General features: G+C 52.8%; 1 long non-coding RNA gene across 2 annotated transcripts; it reads right to left on the bottom strand.

The window, feature by feature from the left end:
* Positions 1 to 290: 290 nt before the first annotated feature.
* Positions 291 to 9,167, bottom strand: LOC142063781 (uncharacterized). Of its 2 annotated transcripts, XR_012662873.1 has the most exons (6): positions 8,436 to 9,167; positions 8,067 to 8,185; positions 7,873 to 7,976; positions 5,263 to 5,369; positions 2,373 to 2,506; positions 291 to 1,994 (listed from the first exon to the last, which is right to left on the bottom strand). It is a non-coding gene; the product is annotated as an uncharacterized LOC142063781 (long non-coding RNA). The 2 variants fall into 2 exon arrangements; XR_012662872.1 differs by lacking the exons at positions 7,873 to 7,976; positions 8,067 to 8,185; positions 8,436 to 9,167 and having other exon boundaries at positions 5,263 to 7,573.
* Positions 9,168 to 9,625: the final 458 nt, after the last annotated feature.

The raw sequence follows: 9,625 nt of genomic DNA on the forward strand, positions 1-9,625 counted from the left end.
ACCTTCACCACGCTTAACGACCGGCAGGCATCTCTTGAGCATCACGAGACACTTAGACGACATCTGAAAAACAGAAATCCCAAACTATATTTCAGCACGTTAATAAAATAGCACAGAAGAAAATGGAGGAGCTCAGTCAGCATAAGGGGTAGGAAGGAAATTGAGCCGCAGCAAGATTCCAGGCAAACGGGTCACGTCAAAACACAACACATCCTTTAAAAGCTAGAGTGATTGGAACGCTTGAAAACGGTATTAAGACTAACCGATACCATTTTGAACAGATCCTTCGCGTAACACTGAACGCTCTGGCTGGTGCTGGAAAACGTCTCATCCCTTCCTTACGGCACCGCTGCGGGGAGATAACCCCGTGAGGCTGCGGGGCAAAGTTGTACCGGAACCGGAACCTCCGCTTACAGACCCACCGCAGCAGCTACAGCCCTCGCCCTGCCGCCGCACGTCTTGCTGCCTGGCTCCACGAAGCCTGAAGTGAAGCGTGTCAAACTTGAAAGAGTAACGTAAAAAATTAAGAATAAATCTCAGTAATTCACTTTGTGCTGAGAAGGCGGGCGCGTGTTTACGCACATCCAATATGAGCGTCTAGGCTCTAAAAGCTTTCCATTTTCCTTCTGCGTTCATTCAACTCGCACAGCCGTTCACGCCCGCCATAAGATTATCTATCTCCAAAATACACAGCAGCAACGTGACTGGGGGGTTTTGGCGTGTTACGGAGTCGGGAGGGACGTCCGCCCGGCTGCCCCGCCCAAGAGATGCTGCTGAACTGCCAGGGAAACGCGCGTCGAAAGCGAGACTGAAATAAAGTACTTAAGAGCGCTCCCTCAAAATACCGGCAGGAAACACCCCCCCACAACATTCAGTCGCCCCTCATTAAATATTTACCACAAATACCTACCTGCTTAAGTACACCTAACAAATCGTACCCTACATCTGCTTGGCAGTTACAGCTGAAAGAGCGCAAGTCACGTCGTAAATCAGACGATGTTAGCTTTTTTTTAAACTTTCATTTATGACAGAAGAATCGGTGAGTGAAGAGATCCCCGATACAGTTTTACTTTTTTGGGGGGGGGGGAAAAATAATACCACAACAAAAAACCACACAAATCAAATCCCCAGTGTTGCAATACACGGGGCTACCAAGAAGGACCGGCAGACCTGCTAATGCGTTCGGCTGTACCGAAGCATGCAGGCGAACCGCATTTTATGGTATCTCGACTGTTACAACTGAGAACCCAAGCACTACCAATGCCATCAACCTTTGGAGTATGTGCTGTGCTTGGATCTCCGCAAGGACCATGGATTTTTTTGTCTTTAAAAAAAAGCAATACTTTGCAAGTCTTGTGCTGATGAGTTCTGCTGACAAAGACACTGTCTCTAAGATGCACTCTGATGGCAAGTTCATAGAATGCAACCTCACTGAATAAGAAATATCTCAATTCTTCAAAATCTCTTCCTAACAAAAGTCACACTGTGGGGCTTTCAGATGGGTCAGATTATGCATCCTTTCACAACAAGAAACACACCAGCTAACCAGGATATTCTTGCAGTGGCCAGGTGCCTCTTCATCATGTAAAAAAGGAAAAAACCCAGAGCCAGCAATAAGTATCACACAGGTCAACACAGATCTCTTCCAGAGCACCCCCCTCATCAAAACGAACATGCCCATCGGCTCACCTGCTCTGCACAGATTCCAGCATCACACCCCGCTTCCGTCATCGCTTGTGGCACCAAACGTATCAACACACAGTAAACTACCGTTACGCTCGTGAGAAATCACCGCCCCGTGACTTCCTCATTACTACCCAGCTCACTTCTAATGCTCATACGCCGTTCCAAAGACGGCCCACGTGTTACCTACAAAACTGAAGAGCTCGACGACGGACCACAGCATTCTCTGGTCTTAGATGCTGGCCGCTGCCCCACCTTCTCAGACCTCTCATAGGCGTGCGGCAGCAGCACTCCGAGCCTGCCAGCGGCACCTGCAAAAAGCCAAGCGAAAAGGCACCTCCTGAGATGCTGCCCGATGCCACAGCCTGCCCGCACCGATCCCCGTCTCGCACCCCTTTCCCTCGACAGCCTCCCACCCGGCCTACGTCACTTGCAGCTGAACACGGCACCTCGCCCGCCGTCCGTAACACCCAAACGACACGCGTTGCTTATAACTTCACCAGCAACACAACACCTCAGAAAAGAGCTGCTACTTCAGCCCACCAATCACCACTCGCCTTGCTCGACTTGCCTCCTTTGCTCATTGCTACGCTACTTCAAAACCAAAACAAAAGACAAACGCAAGGAGCAATGGAGTCATAGAGGCATCGGTCACATCTTCCCTCTATATACACCACGCACCGACTCACCCGCTTACATCGGTCCCCTCAGTTCCCCTCCGTCGCCCTGCACGACTCGTCCCTCGGCATCTCCAAAACCAATACGAAACAAGTCGCCTGGTTGCACAGCAGTACCTTAACTGTTCCTGAACACCGACTATAACCTGCCATTAAAAACAAACATATGACATCAAACATGAAGCCCTACGCACGTACAAGCTTGAACACCCTGCAGAGGTAATCTGCTCAGCTGAACTCTAGCTGCCTCTCCCAGATAGCCACGGTCACGGCCTCCGAGCCCACAAAACGTCACGGTGATTACGGTCCTTGCCTGCTGAGGAGGGCCACTCCATCCGAGATGACGGTACCACCTTTCCCCCAACAGCCTTAGCACAGCAACAGATGAACCCTAAGCTCTCATCGCTGTGCCACCTACCCGACTCTACACGGCCAGCAAGGCGGCTCCGAGCCAAACTCACAAAACGCACACACCAACGCTATGAGAAACACTACAAACCGCGCGCCTCCAAGACGAGAGAACGCTCTCGGCAAACACAGAGACAACTGGACGGAAGAGCTCGTCCAGCAACAAGACCTGCAGAACCCTGACAGTGGTGCAAGGAGGCCCTAACGAGATCCAAAATGATTAGAAGAGCGTCAGGGCCCGTGACAAGAAGTTCCTCTCAAAACTGAGAGGGAGGAGGCACAAGAAGCCCAGCTACAAGACCTAAGAACGTAAGGATGCAGGGAAGAAATCACGCTCCCTGAAAACAGACAGCGACAGAGCAGAGCTGTTCACGCATCTGGGAACGACGCCGCAGACGACAACTGCCCAGAAACTCCTCAAACATCAGAGCGATCCACGCTTTAAACTGTAACGCAAAAAGAAGCACCCGATGGGCGCCGGCCCCACAATTAGAACCTTGCCAGCCCCTAGGGATAGCGCTGTGCTCCTGAGAGCAAAGAGAACAAAGTCACCAGCCCCATGCGCCCCCTCACTGCGACCCAGCTCGCCTGAAATGCTCCTCAAATAGCCTTCGGTCGCATCTTCCCTTTAATCCCGCACACGGACCCGCTGCCTTAGTGTGCTCTACTCAGCTCTGCTCCATCACCCTGCACAGCTCCATCTTCATCCTCTGCAAGAACAGCATGATAGAACAAGTCACCTGGACGCACAGCAACAGCTTAACCATTCCACAGGTCTTGCTTCCACGTAGGAATACCATCTAGAGCCCAACTACTGCATGCCATTAAAGGAAATACCTTCAATCAAATGTTAAGCCCCACGCACGTACAAGCTTGAACAGCTGAGAGGTGCCCTCTGCTCAGCTAGCACTCTAGCTGCCTCTCCCAGGCAGCTACGGTCATCCCCTCGGCACCCACAAAACACCCCGGAAATTACCATCCTCGCCCGCTGCCAACGGCCACTCGCTCCGACGAGGGTTGTACGGGCGTTGCCAAAACAGTCTATGCATATTAACATTAACCATATACTCTTATTGCTATTCTTTCCTCCGCTCTACCATTGCTACACCCCCAGGCGGAGCAGCTCTGACACAGGCATCGACATGCACGGACCGACACCGCTCACAAATACTACAAGCGACGCGATCGAGGCACCTAAGAAAACTCTCACCGAGACGACGGACTTCCGGCCCAGAGATGCCACCGGGCGAGAAGATCTATACGGCAGCGAGGAAGAAGCTATAGCATCCGCAGAGAAGTCACCTACCATCATCACCTGCAATAAAACCATATACCCACAACTAGGACGACGTACGAGCGACAAGCCACTCTTAAAGACCTCAGAACGTTCAGGTGCAGGGAACAGGTCCCAGAAAAGGGCTCTGCGTATTCAGACTGCTCCTCAGCAGCAGTATCGAGGCCGCCTTAATCACCGCTGCAAAAAGATGACCTTCTATAAAGGTCTAATATTTCAGACACAAGACAAATCTATGCAGTAGACTTAAAATGCGAGAAAGGAAGCTCTCGGTTACCATTATGCCGATGAGCCAGGGCTTGCAAAACCCTCAATATTGCTACCTAGGTGCCTGCTCAGCACGGAGAACAACAGACACATCGAGACCCGAGTACAGTAAGGAACAAAGACAGACTACAAAATCCACACAACAGCACAAGCACAGGCAGGAACTCCCCCTGCCTGGCAGATGCTTCTGTTTTGCAGAAAGGACACCACAACCTCTCTCGGCCCAAACGTGTCCGGTCTCTGAACGGTACCCTCCGCTGATTTTACAACCCCTGCCTGCCCCACCTGCGCTTCCCCCAACCGACCGGCCACCCGCACAAAGACCGCATCGGCCCCTCAGCTTCCCTTCCAAATCTGGGGGCTCAAAAGCCATCCTTTAAAAAGGCCACACAGGCTACGTAGGATGGGGCTGCGGTCACACGGATACTCTTCATCTCCAAACGTGCGGTGCCATCACTCAGCATCGCACCACTCAACGCCGGCCACTTCCGCAACAACAGCCTCCTCGGAAGCGCCGTGAACTTCCGCTCCCCCACGCTCTAATGAGGCTGGATGTCGTGGCCGCCGCCACCTACGGTGCCTAGAGAACCAGAGAGACAAGGCGACCCCTGCGCCTGGAAGCGGCCGCCCGCTCACAAACAATTCCACACCTCAAAAATAACAGCTGCTACGGCTCCCTGTTCATCGCTCACCTTGCCCAACGAGCTCGGGGCAGACATCCCGCTTTGCATATAGTTTTGTGAGTCCCTTCATTAACTAGTCACATAGGTGCTCACACTGCACGACCCCTCCGTTGTCACGTGCTGACCTACCTTCTCACGATGCTCTGTTCGCCCCCTCCCTTCCGTGTCCGGCTCCCTACCGCGCATCTGCACCAACAGCCACATTCCAGACTCATCCTTTCCCCTACCGTGCCAACACGGCTCCGCTCACCTCCCAATCCGTGCCTCCCGGGTCAGTGGCCACGTCAGGTGCCTGCTCGCATTCTCGGTCCGTCCCCGATGGCTGGGGAACCGTCACCTTCAATGCCGGGCCCACTTCTGGGGAAATACGGAGAGGCACACAGATGTTGGACACTGCTTTCCAAAATCAAGAGCTCACCACGCAAAACAAACTAACAAATCCTTTTGACCGACTTGTTCGGCAACACAGAGACCCCAAAGGCAGAAATCCCAGACGAGTGACCTCACAGCCCGCCCCGTCACAGCACACGACGCCATCTGCTCGCCTTTGCCGTCACGCCTCGCTCGACTGTCCTGCTTAACCCTCGACCTGTTACTTAAACTGCAAGAAAAAGTCAAACCACGCAACACACAAAAATCACAGTTCGTGTCAGATGACTCAAGCACAGGCGGACACCGATAGGGCAAATGCCAAAAGCAATACGGGAAGCAAACAGGCGTGGCTGGTGTAGCGACACACTCTCCTTTTGTAGGTAACTCACTCCTGAGCGACTCCATGAACAGCCGCGTGGAGAACCTCTCGGCAGACAGCACGCTCGAGTGGCCGTGCTGACACATACGGGGAAGGAGACTGGGCTACCGGAGGCTGCTTGCACACAGAACACGACCATTAGCTAACACTTAAACACCCCTTTCCCAACCATTCCCCGGTACCAAGACTTCAAAAACCCCTCCTCTCCTCCTGAACTGTCAGGGAAGGAACCTCACTCCTTCCCGACAGCTCCTGCCCTGTATTTGCACCCCTAAAGCCCCTCTGTCAGCCGCTCCTCGGGAGCCGCCCTTCCCACCTCTGCCCCGCGTTCTGCGAGCACCTCCCACCTTCCGGCTTCCCGCAGACTCCGTGCTCTCTACAGGCCCACAAAATAACAGAAGCCCTGATGCTTATAATCTACAAGGGACCTGCCGCAAGCTGCAAAGGTTCTCGGGACAACGTGGTACTCTGCGGGCGATCGGGAAAGGCGACGAGCAGTCCCGTACACCGACACACACTATGCGTTACGTCCCTGCTGCTTTCTGAAGGAAGGCTAGAGCTCCATATACAGATGTGTACAACACACTCACCCTAACCCCTACCGCAGCATCTCACCATCAGTCCTATTGAGAGATAACGTCAACAACTTGCACAACACAGGCAAAACTGGTGGAAAAAATATAAGGTTCTACCTTCAGTCAAGTCAAAATTCCTGGAAAACAAGACAAAACAAACAAAAAACCTACCACACACAAAAAAACCCAACAAACCACAAACAAAAAAACCCCGACAAAACCATAACACCCCCACAAAACCAAATAATCCAAAACACACTATTAGACCATCTTGCTACCCCTGAACACCCAACAAAAACTTACTGACCCAAGGGAAAACAAAAGCTCGTACAAGTGTACTTCCTAATATATATCTGCTGCTCAACTTTGACTGCTCCTTAATCTCTTACCTCAACCAGAAACCTCCCCATCTCTGAATGTCAAAACACACCTACCCAAAGAGCTTAGACAGCTCAAAACCTGCAACCAACTCAAGGAACAGTACCAGAGAAGCCCAGGAGCAGAATGAGCCTCCCGAAAAAAGGCTGGGGCTCATCTACCCCAGCGGAATGGCAAAGCAGAACGAAATCTTTTAAGAACCCCTTCTCAAAAAATATCTCTGGTTATAAAGTAAATCATTTATTGTAAAGCCATCAACCATTCGGAGTCACCTCAACGCTCTCTCTCGCTCAGTCCCTTAACAGAACTAGATCAGTCTCAAAGGACAAAAAACACGAAAAGAAACGTGGAAATACACAAGCGTATCGGGAACCGTATGAAGCAGCTAAATTAACACCTCAGTAGCTGGGGCAAAACTAAATTGTAAAGGACAACAAAAAAACACCCCAGGAGACACATGGATTAAAACAGATGAAGGCTCTCTCTTCTCGCAGAAGCTCAAGAAGAGACCTGAGCCAACGGTACACAGCTCTGGGGTATCGGATACCGAAAAGAAACATACTCGAGACAGAAAACAGACTGCTGCGGAGCACAAAGGTGGCTTTGGCAAAGGTTCTGCCGGGACAAGAGTCACAGTTACAGGGAACGGACAGCGGCCGGCAGGGGAAACGCCGTCGGCGTGGAGGGGCCAGCGGGGGAAATGCCGCCCTCAGCTAACGCTGCGCTATCAAGCCTTAAGCGAAAACTGCAGAGTAGTTACAGGAGACGGGCATAAGATGGATGCTGAATATCACTTGATGGTCACAAAATCTCATGGGGATGGGCACCACGTAGCCTCACGGACACCCCTTAGACCCAAACGCTTAACGAAAGACGCTTCTTGCCAAAACACAAGCTCGACGAGGAAAAGCCAAAGCTGATGCGGGGGCAACTACTAAAATCTCAGTACGTGAGCAGGCATTACTTAAGATGGTGCGGTGGTTCTGCTGGGTCCGTCCAACCTGAGCAACGGGTTCTAACGCCTGTCCAGCAGCGTCCATGATCTCTCTCACGGCCTCCCACATCAGAAACCTCCCCTGCCCAGGACCGCGTTTTGCATGTTCCACCCCTCCCCATCCCCGCAATGAAAATCAAACACAACAAATAAGCAGTCTACTTCATCTTCTTGGCCTCCAAAAGAAGCTTCCTTCCTCTGCTGAGCGTCGACACCAACATCCTCGTGCCGTTCCTCAAAAGCAAGCTGGTCCTCGGGTGCCCGTACTGCCAAAAGAAGACAAAACGATTATGCTCTTATAACGAGCTCCATCATCCTCTCCTCCTTCAGGAAATCGAGTCCCGATTGCTACATACCAGAAGTTTGTGCAGTAGATGGCCGAGGCCAGCCCCGTAAATGAAGCACTCTGTGACCCTGCTTTCTCTTTTGGCCACAGCACCCGCCACTGGGGAGCCCCAAACCCCTTCGTGACTCCCTACGAAAACCAGATACAACTAGTTCAAAACATCTGGCAGGTGAGAGATGACCGACAAACACGTACAGCCCACCTTACCCTCAAACCAGCCAGAGAGCTGACTTCCTCCCCCACTGAACTCTCATCTTCGACAAATTCACCAAACAGAACAATGTTTACACTGAACAGAACAAAACCCTTACCCTCTGACACTCTGAAACGGGTTTGTGCACCCACAAAATATATATATTCATGCTACCGACCCACGTACCACACTTCCTCAGGGTCAGCCCCACAAAGACAGGAGAACGCCCAATGCTCTCTCCATGGATACCCCGATGCTCCGCTCCCTTCTTTGCTGCTCCTGTCACGGGAAAACGCTGGGAATAAAAAAAGGTTCAGAGAAGCAAAACAATAAACAATAGGGAGAGGGACCAGCGCAAAGGAATAGAGAGAGGAAGAGACGAACAGGAAGGACAGACAACCCCATCCTGAGCACAGCCTCTGGGAGAGGGAAAGAGGAAACAGCAACCGTTATTACCGCAGATCAACCCTGAACAAAGCCTCCTTCCACAGGGGCTTCTGGACACACTGCTCCTTCCCCGCGCTACTGCTACGGGCCCCTGCGCCGAGGGGGAATCCAGTGCAGGCAGAGAGAGGCAGAGAAAAGTAGCCACAGGCTACAGGACAGAGAGAGGGAGGACTGAAAAGACAGGGAGGCAGGGAGCCACTCAGAGCGAGATGGAGAAAGAAGGTGCGGGGGGGCGCAAAAAAAAAAAAAAAAACCAAACAAAAAAAAATTTTGCAGCAGGTAAGGAAAGAGACGGGGCCGGGGGAGAGACAGGGAGGGCCCAGGACGCACAAGAGAGGCAACGGGGCCCCACTGGCCCAGGACTCACCGCGACTCTCGCTCTCAGCGCTGCTGGCACAATTTAGCCGTTCACATGCTTCTTTCCCCTCCTCTCCTCCCTGCCTCTTCTGCAGCTCCAGACTCTAGGCCGACCTCCACCTGAAGAGAACACGGGGGTGTCTTACCGCTCTTACGAGATGAGGCTTCCTCGGCACGTAGCCTAGCTCGCTCGTGCACTACACGCCCGTACCCAACTCCGGGTTACCGCGTACGGACCCTGCGGTGCACGTTGGTGGCCTGGCCCGGCCCGCTGCGGGCTATGAAGGGGGATCCTTCCTCCCTCACCTGCAGGGACAGGCTCTCTCTTGCCTGCAGCAGGAAGGCAGCTGGCAGCCAGAGCGCCTTCAGTTTCTTCTGCTTTACCTTTCGTTGGCGTCTCCAGCTTCAGCCGAGGCAGCTCCTCTCCACAGCCGGGAAGGGCTCTGTGTGTCCCTTTTCGCCCCGGCGCCGCGAGGATGGCAAAGCCGGGCAGAGAGAAGCCACGCAAGCCTGAGACGGCCGCAGTCGACGGCGTCCCCGGGGGAAGGACAGACAACCACGTCCTCAGCACG

This window comes from Phalacrocorax aristotelis, chromosome 12 (assembly GCF_949628215.1).
Source record: "Phalacrocorax aristotelis chromosome 12, bGulAri2.1, whole genome shotgun sequence".
Taxonomy (NCBI): domain Eukaryota; kingdom Metazoa; phylum Chordata; class Aves; order Suliformes; family Phalacrocoracidae; genus Phalacrocorax; species Phalacrocorax aristotelis.